The sequence below is a fragment of the Mixophyes fleayi genome, chromosome 11 (assembly GCF_038048845.1).
Source record: "Mixophyes fleayi isolate aMixFle1 chromosome 11, aMixFle1.hap1, whole genome shotgun sequence".
In the NCBI taxonomy this organism is placed as follows: domain Eukaryota; kingdom Metazoa; phylum Chordata; class Amphibia; order Anura; family Limnodynastidae; genus Mixophyes; species Mixophyes fleayi.
Genome location: NC_134412.1, coordinates 93,973,242 through 93,993,161, shown reverse-complemented (window position 1 = coordinate 93,993,161; position 19,920 = coordinate 93,973,242). Strand labels below are relative to the sequence as shown.

General features: G+C 39.2%; 1 protein-coding gene across 1 annotated transcript in view; it reads left to right on the top strand.

Moving 5' to 3' along the window:
* Window positions 1-1,890: 1,890 nt before the first annotated feature.
* PKNOX2 (PBX/knotted 1 homeobox 2) overlaps window positions 1,891-19,920 on the top strand; it is a 202,754-nt gene continuing 184,724 nt past the window's right edge. Inside the window, 2 exon segments of the mRNA XM_075190372.1 lie at window positions 1,891-1,914; window positions 10,413-10,465. The gene's annotated coding sequence lies outside the window, so the exon portion shown is untranslated.

The window sequence follows — 19,920 nt, the reverse complement described above, 5'->3', positions numbered from 1 at the left end:
GCGTGGGTTTTCTCCAGGCACTCTGGTTTACTCCCACACTCCCAAAAAAAACTAGGTTAATTGGCTGCTATCAAATTGACCCTAGTCTGTCTGTCTGGGTGCGTTAGGGAATTTAGACTGTAAGCTCTATAGAATCAGGGTCTGATGCGAGTGCGTGCTCTGTACAGCGCTAAGGAATTAGTGGCGCTATATAAATAAATGATGATTATCAATGTGTCATTGACATCTGGTAGGTGACATTTTCGGGATTTTATTATGTATTTTTCTGAGCATCTAGAACATTATTAAGTCAAATTATGCATAAATGCACTTTAACCCTAGCAGACATGCACCAAGCTATGAGCCCCTATATGAAACAGGCAGAAGAAAAATGAGATGTGTTGGAAATAAATTATAGATTTTACAAACACGGTTGAAAGTGTTCAGCTCAGCATTGTGGAACGTTACATGGTGCAGAGGGAAAGTTTGTGAAATACGATGAATGGCCGTCTCCGCTATGAGGAATGTAAGTAATGCTTTGTCAAGGGAGAGCGTCTGGGGGAATTTGGGGATTTTTATTATGGGGCCTCGGTGAGAGTAAGTATCACTTTAAGCAGTAATGTTTTATTTCCTCCATGCATGAAGATCGGTGCCTGAAACACAAGGCAGGACTGGTGCATCATACATTAATAATCATCCGCATGTTCTCAGTGTGTCCTTTATACTCTGAGAGTCTTCACAAAGTGTTAAATATTGAGTTGCTGTAACTTGCTGTACACCTCTGGGCTGCACAATAGGTCAGATGACTCGTCACATTCATCCCAGGACCCAGCTTGAGGGAGGCAGCTGTTTTCATCAGCTGTTCTTGGTGTAGTGCGACCCTCTCCATGACCTGGGGGAGGGGGGGGGGGATAACATGACACCAGCGAATCCTTACGGTGGCTAATGTTACAAATGAAAGTTTTATAAACGAGACAGGGTATACTTCAACAAATCTGCACGTGGGTTATTTTTTTTTTTTTGTATTCAGTTTCCAATGTGACTGACATTTTGTTCAACAAAGCTCCTACTTCAAAGACATAAATGATTTATAGATCTATCCAGATACATCACATTGTCCCCTATGGTGTAGCTATATGTGCGTTTCATTAGATAAGTAATACTCCTAGGGGTAAGTGTAACAAAGTGCGATTTTTTTCAGTGATATGAAATCGCTTGTGATCGCAGATGATTTTATGCCCAAAGTCGCCATATGTATTGAACTGCGATTTTGAGAGTCCCAAATCCAATCTCTGGTGTCGGGTGTTGCTTTTAAAACACCGATCCCGCTGGCAGTTTAGTTAAACTCGTTGCAAAATCGTCAGAAACAGAGAAATCGATGCATTTTATAGATCTGCTATAGATTTGACAAAATATTTCCAACAGCATTGCTGTTATAGCTCTCTGACCAGTCCTAACATAACAGGAGGCATCATACAAGTTTTAATTATGAGGGTAATCATAATTTCTTGTTTAGAGGGGCAAAATTATTATTATTAATAAATTGGTGGCCCAAATTTCATGTATGGTTATATGTAATGGTAATTTAAATAACATTAGGGCATACTACTTGATTACCAGTGGGGACATAATACTTTTTTTCTGATGTGACAACACTTAATGTTTTCTCATGTGGACACCATTTAAAAGTACATACTTGTAGCACTACAAGTGACAGCAAGCAGATGTGTGAGCTGCAGAATGCAAGCGGTATAACAGCTGTAACCAGTCTGGCCATGTGACCGACATCATAATCAGTGGTTGTAAGGTCACGGCCTGGGGATATAAGTGATTGCTGGACACAGAACAGTCAGTTATCAGCTGCCTGTCAGCAAATGTGTACTGTCTATATTCCCTGTCACTAGGTCTGCTAGATGTATCATCACATGCTGTAAGGTAAGATTACTATTATATAACATCAAAATAGTATTTAAGAATTAGCAACCAGATTACAAAATATATGAAATATAAATGGTGACTAGAAAATACAACCTGACGAATGGAAGCGCACACAAATTAAGCCCTGATTTTTTAAATGGCCTGTAAAGACAGGGACCACTTCACTGTGCTTCCCAGGATTTGCTATCCCATGCGATTATAGTTGTCAGAGTTGCGATCCTGTACTTGCCTGGAAACCCTGCTGACCAATTTATTTATTGACTTACCTCTTATCATCATGTCCTGGGTACATCATACAGGTTTTTCTGGTTACAGAAAAAGGCAGTTATACAGTACAATTACACACATTCTTTTATGAATTTACAGATGTTTTAAAATCTGGAGGTAGATTTAACACTCTGGTAGATGGTTCTTGGCATGTGTTGCCTGGCAAGCAAATGTAGAGTGATGGGGTTGTTTGTTGAATATAGGACCATTAGCAGGCTTCTGGAAGTAGATCTAAGGTGATAAGTGCTGTATTGGTAAAAAGGCTAGACAGATAAGATAGATTGCAAGTATATCCAGCCAAGGTCTGATAGCATGCTGCAAGGTACTGTAGTTATATTGCAAAACAAAATGGCAGACTGAGTTGTGAGTGTATCTATTTTGCCAAGGTGAGTTTAGCCTTCGTCCCCAAAACTAACCTTTATCAGTGTCCAACAGATCGTTTTGACTTATCCAACAATATTCAATAGAAAGTGCAGTGTTTCTTAGTAAACGATGGTTAATAACACAAAGTGTGCAGCTGGATGAGGTAAGTAGTTACAATGGGTTGAAAAATGATCACAATGAGAAACAAAAATAAAACTGGTGCGAGCATTTTTAAAACTAAGATTAAGGATGTGTGGGATGTAAAAAGTTCATTAGGGAGTGTCCATGCAGTGCAGAATTCAGGTGCATGAGATTGAAGGTAAAATGAAGTGTTATATTTTGTCATCTTGTAACAGTATTTCCAAGTAGACTGTTCTCACTCCTGTATAACTCTTAGGGGGGGGTATTCAATTGCTCGGCTTGGCGGCCGAAATACTCGCGCTCTAAAACTATTACCGTTAATACAGTAATTACTCGCTGAATTTCAGCTCGCAGCTCCCTGAGCTGCGAGCTGAAATTCAGCGAGTAAATTACCGTATGAACGGTTTTTAAGCGCAATTTTACCGTATTAACGGTAATAGTTTTAGATAGCGAGTTTTTCGGCCGTCAAGCCGAACTATTGAATACCCCCCTTACTCTGCTATGTACTCTACAGTTACACTTGCAACAAGCACAGACCACAACAGAGCTGGGCCCTCACCATCCTGATGCTCGGTAATTGTTACTAGTGAAGGGAAAACAGATATTTATCATGACTGCGGTTATACTTTACGAGATAGTAGCTCTATCTGCTGTAAATAGTGATGTCTGACAGTTGGTACTTGCCACGGTGCGCAGGAATATTGGGCCACGATTAGAAAAGGAATAAGCAGCCTTGCTTATTATTATAGTTTATGTTGTTAGCCAGAAGAGATGGAACATGTTACAGATTAGCGTCTATGTGCGCAGTCACATTACACCCCTTCCTATTCTTATCACCATTTTAACTAACTACTTAATGACCACAGGGTCTATCCAAGTATGTTTTATTTTGTTGGTAGGGCTTTTATTTGGTAGTATATTGGACTAAATATGTTTTATATATATGTTATAGGGAAAAAATAAGAAAACCACCCACAAAAAAACATTTCCATGATTCCCCCCACCCAAACTACTTTTAGATAATTGTAACCCTAGAAATTTACCCAAAAATGTAACCAGCTAAATATTGAAATGTAGTAATAACACATTAAATGCAGTGTTTTACCCAGAGCAGCCAAACATACCAGAATCTTTCCACAAGATGTCAAGAAATGCTGTTATCTTCTAGACTGTTTTTGGGGTTTTTAGGTAACATCCCAAGTGTTAGCATGCCATTGTTCACTTATAAGGCCCCAAAGGAGGCGGGTGATACTCAGATATGTAATACACTATTATTGGTGCACCCCCAAAATACATTTTCCTTTGATTTTATATTCTACCTTTGATAGTAGCCAGAAACTTACCAGTTATTTGATTCCTTCCTCCTTTACTAGAAGTCATTTCTGAATGTTAGTAAACTTGAGAAAATCCGATTCTGGATACTAGGTTCAAGGGGAGAAATAATATGGTAAACCCAATAGTTATTACACATAATATACTAATACACGTGTTTTAAGCCCATCCTGGGGCCACACAGGCATCCGGGTCCCCAGAACAATGGCGCACAGACACCCAGGGTCCCCAGAACAATGGCGCACAGACACCCGGGGTCCCCAGAACAATGGCGCACAGACACCCGGGGTCCCCAGAACAATGGCGCACAGACACCCGGGGTCCAGGAGCCCTTCTAATTTGCTGAGGAGACTGGGTAAGGGCCACACTGCCGCAAGCAGAGCAAAGCAAAGGCGCTTTGTGGTACACATTAATCATAAATGACCTCCAGGAAGACATTATCAAGCCTAAAGCAATATTTATTTGGAGACTGTCCAGCACTGCTCTACAACCAATGGCGTCATTGAGGCACGAGGTTCCGTGCCTCAGGGACGTCGCTGGTTCCTGATTAATACGTTCTCCCTGCCTACTGACTTAATAGACTTATCTGTCATCAAACAAGGACATTAGCCAGCTGTGGCCCAGGTAAGACAAGTACTTAGTAGACATGTACCTGTAATGGCGACGTGAGGAAGGCTCCGTGTTCTCCGAGCATCACCAAGAGCCGAGCCCGCCATTTCTCTGATCCCATGGCAACCTATGTGTCAGAGCAGTGTCAGCCAATCAGCACGCTGCGCGCGGATGACTGGAGCCGCCCTAACGGCACGTGCGGAGGTGAGGAGATTGGTCGCACAGGTGTGGTATAGAGCAGTGATGACTAACCTGTGACACTCCAGGTGTTGTGAAACTACAAGCCCCAGCATGCTTTGCCAGCTATCAGCTAGTTATCTACTGGCAAAGCATGCTGGGTCTTGTAGTTTCACAACACCTGGAGTGTCACAGGTTAGCCATCACTGGTGTAGAGGCAACGAGGCGTGAGGCACTAGGCACTAGGCTTCCAGAACTGCTGGCATTGTAGTTTGTGTTTATTAAGTCAGGGTGTGGAGAGATGAGGAGTGTAGTGTCTGTGGGGTTACATTGTGTCAGGTGCATTACATTACCCTCCATTAATCAGTGTAAGATGCCTGTTCTCCTGTCATGGAGGCGTCTTGTGTGGGGGGTTTTCCTGCACCCTGATCCTAATTACCAGGAACAATACTAATTTTTAAATAACTATTTAAATATTCCAGATTTTCAATATTGACCAATTTTACAATAACATTTATTTTATTTTACTGCACATTGAGTGCAATTCTCACTGGAGTTTATAAATCAACATTGTGCAGTTATTAATTGAGGTCGTATCAGATTAAGTAAACATGAGATGATGGGGATTGTAGTCCTCCGGGGGGAGCGCAGAGACCTTATTGTGTGTGAGGCTCTTACACATAGCGGTTGGTGACTGTGTCAGTGGTACAGGTGAGTAATGGGAAATATACTGAATTTCTTGTCCAGATATCAAGAATAGACCCCATATTAGAATTGGTGTATTGTGTAGCAGTGATAGTGGCTGGTGCTGTGTTATCATTTGTGCGCTATTCCCTAGAGGGTCTTTCTGTGCTGCTATTCAGATAGTTTCTTATATTGATATCATGCATGATTTAGCTTAGGGATCACTGATATAACCTTTTTGTCCCATATGGAATGTGATGCACCTAATAAAAAAATCTTTAAAAGCACTAATTTTTATGACCATATTTGTATTTTATACTGTTTTCAACTTGTTGCATTAGTAAAAGAAGATGGGAATGCACAGGAGAGCTGGTGACACTGAATAGCATCAGTAAACGTGTGCAGTAAATGGTGCACGTTGTGTACACAATTTGTCATTGCCACATCCCCGCTGTGTTTGCGTTTTGGATATAAAAGTAGGTGAGGTTAATGTGTTTATGTAAATTTCTGTGTGCACATTGAAAGCAACATTTTTTTCATTTTTATTTTATTTTTTTATATACATGTAGCCCACTGTACCAAAAAAAGAAAATGGCACATATAGGAAAACTAGGAGTGTAATTTGACTATGTGTATCACACCTTGTGGCTCACCTGCTCCCACCCCAACGTAATGACTGCTACTGGAACTTCCACTTTTTTAAAAATATCTTGAAACATAAATGTATATAGTGTACAACTTTTAAGAAATCGTAAGTTTTAGTGATTCAAGATTTCCTTCTCGGACTTTACTCACTCGTTCACAAACCCAATGCGATGATGGAAACTGAGTTAAGTGGCTGCAGTTTGGTATTTGTTTGTTTCTAATTTACTTCCATGCGTTGTTGGTTTGTAGTGTGCGCTAATTAATTCTTTTAACCGCTGCAAGATTTTCATTATTCCTTGTAATGGATTCCAAGATATAAATTGGTCACTTAGTTTTGTCTATTAGATGTAAAGTATCTCTGTCCTAAAATATAAATACTCTTCTGAGACAAAGGATGTAAAAGAACATATTGAACACAGAGTACTTGGAAACTGCACTTTGCATAAAGAACTAATAGAACCAATAAAGCATTTGTTTTACTCTAATGATGCAATTTTATCATATCCATTACCTTTAATTTTTGTTGCGGGGGTCCTAATTCCTCTACCAGTTTAATGGCTCCTAATGCCACTGCCCTACCACAGGCCTAATCTTCCATTCTGTGTGGGAGACTCTAGCGGGGAGAATTTAGTTGTTTGCGGGGTGCCTCCGGAATGGGCGCAGGAGCACTCCGTAGCGATGTAACATTGTGTGTTTCTCCTCGCAACTCTAAATCTGCAGTGTGGGGTACTGTTGTACCCGTAAATGTGCTCAGTCATGATGTTCATCAGAACATCACACCAAATTTCCCCCCCCCCCTAGATTTCACTGATATGATAATGGCTCAATGTGGTTCCATGGAGATACCATTCATCAGATGTACAACAAAATGTACAAAAAGTGCATTTGATTGTAGGAGTAAACTTTAAGCAGATAATTTCGGACCAGTACAGATAAATGTTGAAAGCAGGTAGTAGATTTAAAGGGAGTTTAAAATATATTCTTTACCTAGTTTCTATGATTGTGAAAGTTAGTTATAGAGCCCACCATTTAGCACAGTTCCATTATTTGCCGCCTTTTCTCCATAATCACTTTTTGTCTCATCCCAGAATAAATCTGAGATGTGATAATCTTATCACAATACAATAATAAGAGGATGTGGCCTAGTGATAAGGGTTGTCTGATACTGAGAGCATGATATCAGTAAAAATGACAGTTGCGCCTACTAAATAGATGTAAAGCCAATCCGGAGCGGTCTCTCAATATTCAAAATGAGAGGCTGCTCCTGATTGGGTGCCAGCCTTTTCAGTAGGCGTACTAGCCAAACTTTAACTCAATTGTGATGAGAAACTCCTAGTGAACATTGTCCTATAGAGAAACGGACCTGGGGTAAATTTATCAAGCTGCAAGTTTCTGGTGGGTTTGAAAAGTGGAGATGTTGCCTGTAGCAACCAATCAGATTCTAGCTATATTTTGTAGAATGTACTAAATAAATAACTGCAAGCTGATTGGTTGCTATAGGCAACATCTCCACTTTTCAAACCAACTGGAAGCTCGCAGCTTGATAAATTTACCCGCTGGTCTTGCAGCTATAAATGTCATGCCTACAAAATCCCTTTCGGGCTTATTAACCCTCACATGTCTGGATCATATTAATTTTTGTTGATTAATCCTCAATGAATTTACTTTTTTCCATTGCAGTAATTTTTTTTTTAATTTTTTTTTGAGCCATGTTGGTGTGGATGATAACGAACTGGCTGGCTTTAGTATCTAAGAGGTGCTTTGTTCTTGCTGCGTAAGGGATAGGCAGTTCTTAATAACGACCCCTCCTTGCTGCACTATTAAGCACATTAGTGGAATGGTTATGACCTTTAAAAATGCTCTAGTCAGATGAAGTGCAATTTGAAACTCCTGAGCAGTCCTTTATCATGACAAGGACACAAACTGATGCATAACTAGTAATGGGTTCACGGGCTCAGTCCATGGCTATTAGTAGCACAGAGCTCACAATAAGGGGGCAATGAGAATAGGTGCCAGGGGCCCACTGCCTTCCCCTCCTCAGCCGACAGGGGCAGTAATCTCTGAATAACTGGTGTATGAGTGTGCCACACAAAGGGCTTTGTGATAACTGGTCAGTGAGTGACTGTGAGCATTGATACACTGTAGCTGTTAGGAGTATATTTGTAGTATGTATTCTGCTGCCCACTACATAGACAATTTGTATCTGTAAGGAAAAAAAAAACTTGGCAATATAAACCAGATCATTTTTCTACAAGAGTTTCGGAACTGGTATTTAGAGGGTATAATTCCCTCCAATGCATCATTAATTTTGTTTTATAGCTGTCCCGATGGCCATTACACTTTTTTTTTATCCTTTGTTAATGCCTTTTCCCATTTGGTTTTTACAATTAAGAAAATGCTTCTTTTTTTTTTTTCTTCTTTTTTTTTAAAGTCCAATTTCGGTGGGAGTAGGAGCGGTGTGTGCTAAAGTGATTCTAATGGGTTCAAAAGCAGAAACGATGCTTTAAGGGCAGGTAAACATAAAGCTCTACTGAGCACAGTTACCTACTCCTGCAAGTTTCCACAATGTATCCAATATACAATAGCATCTAAATGTCCTTAACATCCGAAAAAGCCTGATCATATACTTCTATAATGCTATTTCCGTTCTTATGTTAATTAATATTGGCTTTAGCTAAAATAAAGAATTATCAAGTAATTAACAAACAGGACACTAATTGAATGTTTTTTTCCATTCAGTACAAACGGAGTTGCAACAATAAATTAACTTCAGAAACTTCAACGTGGGGTAACCTTTAGGAGGGCCCGTAATGGAGCCAAATAATGAAAATAACATATGAAATAACACCTTTTACAAGTGTCCTAATTTGCAACCTTAATGAAGAATTTCAGCATTTGTCACAAATTTCTAGGTTTCCACGACCGTTCTGTTACAGGTTACCTAACCCTCCCCGCTGCGGGACCCTATGACTGGGAAATATTTTGTTGTTAAATTGCGGCAATAGCTTTGTTTTTCTTTTTGTTTGTATCGCAGAAGTAAGGAGTCAGACTTATGACCGCCATGGGGCCCTGAATGTTCCACTTGTCATTATGTGTTGGCTGTTCAGATATCTGTTTAGTTTGTAGATGGTAGGTACTGTAAATGTTATGTCAGTGCTCTCCTCTCGCTGTAGTAAATAAGGATACACTCATTTGGTCATTGAGGTCCATTTGATTTATGGCTGATTATAGTTTTCAGCTCTGTCACACCAATAAAGGGCTTATAAAGTGCAATAATCAGTGCAGGATAACTTTCAGCTCCTTTATTGAACATTTACAGACGGATAAAGTGAAATGAATCCTGTCTGTAAACTGGGCACATTTTCTATAAAGTAGCTATAGCATCTTTTACTGCAGGGCCTTATGATCAAAGATTATTTAGACTTCGTCGTTTGGCTTAAATACAGCTGCAGTTATATATTATTTATTAACCTTTATCCGTACAGTGTGTGCAAGTATGTATATATCTTAATATATGTTTCAAGGTTTCTGCTGTTGGATCAGATGTGAGGCTGATGACAGACATATGATATGAATTACATTACACATAACCCTGTCTCCAGGACACAGCAGGTCAGCTATGTATATTAGACACCTGCCAGACCTCCGCACACACATTGCAATGCTATTTAACTCTTTGTATTAAAACACAATGGGGGGCATTTATTAAGGGTGCTGTTACCGTAGCAACCAATCAGATTTGTTTTATCTGCTTTGGTTGCCGTGGGTTTCAGCACACTACACCCAAAGTTTTTCTTGTCTTTTGTTTTGTTTAGTTTCTTCTGCTGTCATTTGTCATCTTGCAATAAATTAGAAGCCGCCCATTTTGCATCTCCTAAACAGACTTTTGCTAATATTGGTATCATAGTTGTGAAAAGGTTCGGGGGGCTAATGTGAATGAGGAAGACAGATATTGTGTTGCTATTTGCACTGTATTTCGGCAATAGTGTTGGTAAATAGGAAGTAGATGGAGCCGCTGGAAGGATATTTCTGAATCTGCACCAGCTTTGCACTATACACTTTATTAGCTACGTCTGTTTAGTTCTGTATCCACTCTAATTTACTATAAACTGTGAGGAAGTTGTTGGACGTTGCTGGGTTGTAATGGTGACTTGCAGATATCATGCACGCCCGTAGATATGATTCACAAGTTGGTAATGGTTGCACCACAGATATTGTATTAACTGGGGGAGTTTTGGAGGGGTTGGCTAATTATTATACTTTGTCTCTTCCTGTAGATGACCGGACTTCCCAGCCACGGGGCGATGATCAGCACATGGTCCTGAGCACTGTAAGTCAATGATATGTATGTCGCTTTATTATAGGGACTTGTTATAACGGAGTCACAGTGAGGGGTATTTGATATGTATCTTTAATGCACATTTGGTGACAAGCCTAGAACAGGCTTATGCAACCTGTGACTTTCATGCTGTGGTGGAACTACAATTCCCAGCAAGCCTTGCCTTATGTCTGCTAGGACATGCTGAAATCCTTCAGAGAGAGAGAGAGAGAGACCTTGTGTTTGGCCTAGAAACACTAGAAGAGTCTGTAAAATCATTGTATATGAAAGTTGATGTCCCGGAGGAAAAAATGTTTTGTAAGTACTAACTTAATATGCCTTCGTAAGGAGTTTATCTAGACAGTTATATGTCTGCGGACATGCAGGAGATTAATAACAAACGTAAATTTGAGATTCATGTGTATGTGTCCTCCCTGTCATTATTGCTATACCATGCAATATATGCCCAGTGGTATATTGTTCTATGCACCATCATCATCTATTTATATAGCGCCAGTAATTCCGCAGCGCTGTACAAAGCACTCATTCACATCAGTCCCTGCCCCATTGGAGCTTACAGTCTAAATTTCCTAACACAGACACACACGTCTATTTTGATAGCAGCCAATTAACCTACTAGTATATTTTTGGAGTGTGGGAGGAAACCCACGCAAACACGGGGAGAACATACAAACTCCACACAGATAAGGCCATGGTCGGGAATTGAACTCATGACCCCAGTGCTGTGAGGCAGAAGTGCTAACCACTGAGCAACCGTGCTGCCCATAAACTCATTGTGCAAGTGATAGATTTTGCCTTTGAAGGGGAAGAAATTAAATCACTGGTATGTAGGATATATGAAAATGTATTATCTATCAATTATATTTACACGATGATGCTTCTGCCCGAAGCTTCCAGGTAACTACTACTGTACAGATGCCTACATTGTTTTTTGTTTTGGTTTTTTTTAAACTTTTATTTGTACATCTTTGTTACACAACAAACACATATCTGGCACTGTCCCAAGAGGGCAGAAGTAAATTATATTATGAATTGTAAACCGGAATATAAAGAACAAACCCAGTTGAGGCGCTTACAAAATATAAACAGAAGGATTTCGTTTTTTATTTTTTATTTTTATAACCTGTTTGCAATAAAACTGTCTATATACTAATTAGGATGGTTATTGGTGATGTTGACAGATGTAATGTATTCTTGGTATAAGGGTGAAGATAAATTGTTAAGGGTACCTCTTGCCCCTCTATACAGTGGTTGCAGGGGATGCACATAGTACATGCTGTATTGTAGATGAGGAGATGATGTAAACAGAACAATGGTGAATCTCCAACACTTGGGAAACATGGCCTCATTGTTAAAACTCAATACAGGGATTTGATAGTCCAAGTAGCAGGACCGACAAAGTAACAAAGGAATAGAAACATGGAACAATCTTTACACATTTCATTCATCTACTTTCAACACATTTTGGTAAGGGACAGAACACCCGTATGTGTGTGGGGTGTAATTTGTCCATAAAGTGACTCCAACATGTCTTGGAGCACTAGGGGAAAATCCTGTATACCGTAACTTAGACGGTGTCCTGTGAGCAGCTTATTTCTCCATAGGTTTTGCTACTAATGTAGAGAAACTTCCTGACACTGAAGAGGTATTCCCGTTCCCCGGTGAAATGGGGAAGAGAAGAATCTCCCTCCGGAGTGATTATGAACTAGAGCATACATAGGATATTGTCACTGAGGATTTATACAATTTCTCAGCCTCCTTCCATTATACACTCCTCTTTTAGGGTAATGTAATCAGACGACTTATTAATTTCCTGTACAGCTGCACATTTAAGGAAAAAGCTGTGTTCCCAGTTAGGGGTGAAGAACACAATCTGCATAGATTAAACAAAGTCCCACACTTTTAAGGTTTCTCCTAGTATTGTATGAGAGACAACAGCGGAAAGCCTGTGAAAGCCTTAGATTATGCATTGAAGCAACGGGATAAAACACGTGATATATTATTTGTGGGTCCCTACAATTCTTCACTGTTAGAAGCTGACGTCAAGGCCTGGCTGGGCTGGTGAACATGAATTTGGTAAAGACAGCTCATAACTCTTGTAATGCTGTGGTTATCACAATGTGAATGCACATGCCAGAAGAATAGTAATATCTCAATCATAATGTCCTATTAAGTGAATATAGTTAATTCAACAATTTTATATAACACTTGTAACCAGGAATCCACACAGAAACTCTCTTCCTGAACTTGTTTATTGTTATAAATTTAGCGAGCACAATTATAGGTTCAAGTGGGATCAAAGTCCTATTACATTATCCTATATACCACATGCAAGGGATGATATCAATCTGATGTTGGGTCTAATTGCCATATATTGGCACCGTAATGGACTTCAACTTGTGTTAAGGTCAGAAATAGTTCCTATAGGTTCCACTGATTCTTATTGCAACACTATTTCTAGTGTGGGTTTCATATGATTTGCCAACTGTGTGTGGTGTATGCCTTCCGCAATGTACATGTATGTGAGACTGTCCTAGAAAGAGGTGTACTAAGGGGCAGTTTCCCTACCTACTAAGATGATGTATCTGGTTATGGGCTAACCCAGACTTCATTTCTGAGGACAAAACACCATAGTGTCCACTTTGGCAGGAGCCCCTGATAGATTCTTAACTCATGATTGTCCTTCAGTTTGTCAAGGGTCCCAGACATCACCCCATCCATACAGTAAAGGCAAACTACAACAATACCACGTTTTGGCAAGAGGGTGTCCACACAATGTTTTTCCTGCTCGTAACAAGGCCTTTTCAGTTCCTCTCTATGGCTGTAACTTGTACTCCAGTACCTGCTAAATGATTAAAGGGGCATCCCAACAGTAGGGAGGCCTTAACACTAGGTCAGGCCTGGCTAACCTGTGTGTCTCTACCAGTCCCAGCATACCCCACCAGCTATTAGTTGGCTATCTACTAGCAAAGCATGCTGGGCTTGAAGTTCACAAAACCACAGGTTAGCCACCCCTGCACTGGGTGGAGATTTAGAAAAGGTACGCTCCAAACATGGTTTTTTTATGCGTTTACCTACAGTAAGTGTTGATTGGCACATACGTGGTTAGGAAATAAGTCTTCTCAGTAGATCCAATCATAAGTTAACTTTTTTTATTTTAATTCTTACATTGTTTGTCTGAAATCCTGGCTTTAATGGCAAGATGCAAACCTCTGAGTAATATTTACACCCACACTGAATGTAGTGATACTTCTCTCCAGATTTCTGTCACTCCTTACTGTGTGGGTGGCCTGTACAGCTGGAACATTGAGGAGAACTTCTTACTAACAGACGGAGATCCACGTAATTCTATAATTATGTTCTGGAATGTGACATTACATCAGTGTCTTTAGGACCTACCTGGGGTGTTTCTTATCTTTTTTTTTTTATTTGGATTTTACAGAAATCGGTGATTAATAATGACTTGAGTAGATTAAATGCATAGAATAAATGTTCTGTGATCTATTATATTAACCTCTCGCACCCAAATTGTAGCTGAAACATTTAGTTCACTGACATTTGTCTCCCAATTTTTTTGAAATTAGCAGATACTAAACCCCAGCTGAATCTGAATTGGGGAATGTATCAAAGTGTGAATTATAATGCAATTTTGGATGCAATTTTCAAACATAAAGCAGATTATTTATCTGCAGTTTGTGTGAAATCACAAATAATATAAGGCAGTTTTATAAGACTCAAAGCGCTGGTTGAAACCTGAACATTGTGCAAAAACTGTTCTATCCTGATTTAACCCTTTGAGGGGATTCAATTCCCCCCGAAGTACCGCGCCGCGTTATAGATGTTACTGTTATTACGGTAATATTAACCTGACTTTTTGCTCGCGAGCAAAAAGCCGGCGTTAGAACTACCGTAATAACGGTAATAGTTTTAGCGCGGCAGGACTACTACCCCCTTTGTGTTGCATCCAGTTTTGAATAACCAGTATCTTAAAAAAATGAGCCTTGTAGGAGGAGTATCTTTGTGTATCGCATAGCCCCAATCCCAACTTACTTGTTGATGGTGACTTTCACATCAGTGCTCTGAATGCATCTGTATACTGTAGATAAAGTTCCAGGTATTATAGGATTTATGTCTAAATGTATTTTTGTGGCTTTGTTTTAGCCATCACCGTTAAATTAGACACCTTTTTGTAGGCATCATTGTGAAAATTCACGCATTTTGACCAATCTAACCAATGAGAACCACCTTTTTAAAATGTTTTATTTTTGTGTGCTTTCCCATGCAGTTTGATACATTGAGACATTGCATTGTTTTGTTTTTGTAGTTTCCAAGTCAAAAAACTGGCATTGTGGTTTGGAATTTGCTGGTTTAAAAAAAATTCTCTTGAACATAAAGATGCATTTTTAGTAAAAACACACACTTTGAACATCCCCCTCCCCCCCTACATAGACTAGACATAGTTTTATCTTACCTCTTTATACAGGCTACTTGCAATCTTTGGTGATGGGGGGTTTGTTGTTTTCCATTTCTTGTGACCATACCACGTCAGTCGCCACACCATGCACCGGGCAATGTCCCAAACTGTTGTATTGTGAGAGGATTATCAAGATAATAAGACTGCAGGGCTTTGTGAAGAAATAAGAGGATTAATGGGACAAAGAGAATGGTGGTCTTTGCAGTGTGTTATTTAGGACTCGTATGAACGGCACTCCCCTTGTACCATGTTATATTCAATCTGTATGGTGCTCACCATTTGGCAATATGATTCAGAAACGCATAAGATAAAGGTGTCATCAGTACAATCTTGCCATTTTTCCTTGTTTTGTTTCTTCAGGCTGCTACTAATGATTGATAATTCTGTACAGTTTCCACAGTGTCCATGGCAACTTCTGTCATATAACACACGTTGTGGTAACCAGAGAGGCTTAGGAATGCTCCTCTGAGCTCTGTCTGCACTGTGCACTGTAATTCTCCCTCTGTGCCTTCACATGACATACTAAGAGCTGCGAGTCTGTGTGTGTGTGTGACTGGACTGCCCTACAGAGAGATTTTGAAAAGGAGATAATAATTCGTAGGACGACTGCAAAGGAAATGCAGATCCATGCTTCAAAGGTACTTAACGTGATATATTTTTTTTTAAAAAAAAAATGTGGGATTGCTGCTTTTAGATAGGGTAAATTGTATAACTTTTACTGACTCCTAATTCTTAAATTGGCTAAGTCCTTACAATTGCTTCTGCCCCCAGCACATTTAATGTGCTCTTGTGTTTACACAGCTGTAGACAAGTCCAACAACAATAATTAAATATCGATAAGCTAGCAGAGAACAAGTACTTCAGGGGATCGATTCTTTTTAGTGGCTAAGAATTAAATATTATTTTAATATGTGGGATTTATGCCATATTAGATAAAATGTTAAGAATCAGATCAGTCACAAATATTTTAACTTCAAACTCAATCTGTCCTCTCCTTGTGTCACAGTTCTTGTGGAGTGTGTGGAGGATTTCAGTGGTGTGAAAATCATGTGGTTTTTTTTTTGTTTTTTTTTAAATGGTTTTATTAAGGAATTTTATCAGTGGTGAGTAGTCTTGGCTTTCTAGTTTATTAATGGTTCTGTGAGTTTCAGATTTCTTTTGGAAAAGCACATTTTAATTTCTCTGGAGACACCGAGATTTAATATCAAGCAGCAGATGTCCGGGGCAGTGTTTTATGATACCATAGCTGGAGATGTGGGGTCCAGAGCGCTGCTTGGTTCCGAGCCTGGATAACGCTTTGTAGAGGAACTATTTTTACCATTTACTTGAATAGTATTTCTGTGAGTTTCTTTGTCATTTTCTGGGCTGCATATCTGTTAGTGTGGCTGACCGTAAAAGCAAGACAATTTCATGTTCACTATGGCACACACATTGCAATCACATTTTTTTAAAATGATTATATTAATAACGATCACTTATAATATTGCTAAACTTTTGTCTCATTAGCATACACACACACAATTGGAGCACTTCAGAATAACATTTTACACTGCTCCTGATCGTTGGTGAACGATTGAGAAATGTACGTTGTTGTCGCCCATACAAGTTACGATTTTTTTACAATTCGGTTATAAGGGGTTTGATCTTAATTGTTATTTTTAAGAATGGATTTTAATGTGTATCCAGACTAAATGTCAATTACGAAAACAATTGATGTTGGTAGAACCAACGATCAGCAGAATACTAAAGTGGTCCTTTATACATGTTATGTAGGGAGAGAGATGACCATGTTCATTCCTCTGCAAGATTGCAGGAGAAGTTGTTTTTGTCTCTAGATTTTAAAAGCTCAGCCCTACATAGAGAAGAGTAACAGCCAAATAACTCTGCTCCCAGTGTACTATATCACCAGCTTCCTGAATAAGTAGTTTGTTTAATCATATGCCCTGTCCAGATTAGTATTGTCTTTCAGATAACTTTATTTGCATAACGAGATTTCGCTAATTACATCTTTTTTTGCATAGTCCTAGTGTGGCTCTTGCTGCAGCGAAGTGAGGATTTCTGAGCCCCGTGAGTGAACATTTGTATTCTGCTTCAGGATGGCAAAACATGGCTCTTTGTGTTTTTAGCACAGGCTTTAAAATTAATTAGTTTTCTTTTCTTTTTGTAGCAGTGAAAAGGTACCTTGTTTTCTGAGACCACTTTTAATAACCTCTCTTGTTTTACAAGGCACTTTAATTCCAGACTGCCTACCACTCTCATTCCCCCTGTTGCTTGTCCAACCACCATTCCCCTGTAGAGTCGTTGTACTTATAACCAGATGTAATGGACAGTTGTGGTCCTGCTACCTGCAATTTTTTTCCCCCCTAAACAGTGTTTTCTACGTTCCTGTAATCAGACAGGTTCTGAGTTACATGCACAATTAGCGTTTTAGTCCTTTCATTGCTATCCTACACATTGTACATTTAATTTCAGCTTTTCAATTTTAACTTTTTTTTGTTTGTTTGTTTATTGAACTCTTTCAAGGTCAGTTTTGTTTCTTGTGTTCTTTATATACATGTGTGAACATACCCTGAAGTTCTTACTTGTGTGCAGTGAGTTCACAAAAGTGTTTCAAGAACTTTCAGTATTTAAATTACTGGGGGTAAATGTATCATCCTCCGATTTTTTTTCAACTCGCTGGAAATCGGCGACTTTGCATTGAAAATTTAAAGCGGCGATGGCTTGTAAAGGCATGTTTGCCTTTACAAGCCATCGCCGCTTTAAGTTTTCAATGCAAAGTCGCCGATTTCCGGCGAGTTGAAAAAAATCGGAGGATGATACATTTACCCCCTGGTGTTTTATGCTTCATAGTAATGTCTAATGAATAGCAAGGTGTTACTTTATCCCCAAGACAATAGAAAAAACTTTTCAAGGGTATGTCCACTTTTTGTGAGAACTTGTAATTACATTGAGGGTGACGAAGGATGGATGATAAAACATAGCGCCTTCTTAAATGGAATACCGTAACCTTTCCTCAGCTCCTGCCCACGTGGGCTGCCGTAACTGTTCCTCGCAGCTCCTGCCCACGTGGGCTGCCGCAACCGTTCCTCGCAGCTCCTGCCCACGTGGGCTGCCGCAACCGTTCCTCGCAGCTCCTGCCCACTAACAAGCATATCTCACATATCCAACCTTTAACTATACATATGTGAGAATCCTAATCACAGGGAAGTATAAAATAGAAAACGTTCTCTGTGTTGTGAAGGCTAGAGTCAATTAAATAATTATAAATTTCTGTTATAGTTTCATATTATTGAAATATAGATATACTGCCCTTAATTTTAATGATGCTTATCCATTAGCATGTGATTAATCTGCCAATTTAGAGATTAATGGCAAATCTACACTGATATAATAAAGACATTGTATTATGCAGATGTGATTATTATATTCTCATGCCAGGTTGGTATAGTCTACAGATTAATATCACGTGACTTGGTGTCCACAAAATGGTCAGAGTTAGTGTTATAGCTGGCACTAACAGAATCTTCATCCATGATCATAGAGGAATATTTTCTCTTTGTCTTCCTTTGATTTTCAGACTTTTAACTTCATATCACATTTCTTCGCCCACCTTTCATCCCCCCCACCCCAACCCTCCATCTAACGTCCCGTCTATAGTAAGAACAGGATTCTGGGCAAGCAGCCAGGCGTTTTAATCAGTTGTCCTCGCTCAAAGTGTAGGATTTCAGGCCACCTGTTGAGATGGTTTCAGCCTTGATTTTCAGATGCATCTCATAGAGACGGCACACTGTTCTGTTTCCCAAAGTGTTTTCTGTTAAAAATAAAATGCCGTTTTGAAGGTTTCTTCTCAGTGAAGCCAAATCGTCAGGCCTACATTTATTTTTAAAACTTGCAGTTCGCATTTTAGGAGAGCACGGAAAAGGTCAGGACTCTCTGCCAAAGTCCTGTTTCTTTGGTGCACAAAGTAAGTCTCCACGTTGGAGCCATAGCTGGGTTAGTTGCTGTGATTACACGTGTTGTCCTTGGCAAGAATAGAGGTCACATTATGGTCATGTGATCTCTGCAGGAGAGCCAACCAGAACATGACTAGTCACACTTAGTACTGAATTGTTTTTTTCAAAATAAATATATATATATATATATATATATATATATATATATATATATATATATATATATATATATATAATTTGTTTTAATAACAGGCAATAAATTTGTGGTTTGCAAATTTGCCATTATATCAGGAGTTCTTTTTACAGCTTGAACTTTCCATCATTCAAAAGCACAATTTGAGGGGTACTAAGAGCTTGTGTAGTTTTTGTCATAACATTGTACCATTTACTCATGTATGCAGAATATACATGGTGATATTATTTTGAAAGTTACACAAGTATCTGTGTGCTACTTTCACTTTTCTTCCTAAGTGTCCATTACAGTATTTCTCATAGTATTGACTTCATAGCAAACAAACTAAAAAATGTAAACCTGTTAAAATATTAATAAACATCATTTATTTCTAAACCATATGTGTAAGTATTGTATTGATACTAGCCCATGTTCTCTTTCTCTCTGTACTGTTCCTCCAGTACAGGGGACCCATGGATAAAAGTGACTTGAAACACAAGTAAAGATCAGCCCACAGAATGGCAGCACCCAGGTTGTAGGCGATGGGTCATCTTTTACTTACGTGAGCGGTGAATAGAGAGGCTGGTTTGTAGGCTCTACCTGTGTAGGATGCTGGCTGCAGATCCTGGATGTACCAGGTTGGTCAGTGTAGCCAGTCAGTGGAAGTAATATAAAATAACATTGGAAAATATTCTGTAACCATCATGATTGTTCGTAGAGCGATCTGCCGTCTGTATATTTTTCTTCCAAACTGGGAAATGAAAGTTGATTGATTTTTAATGGAAAGAGGAAAAGAAAAACTGAATAAGTTACTATTTTATTGTAGATTGCGCTACAGTTATCTAAA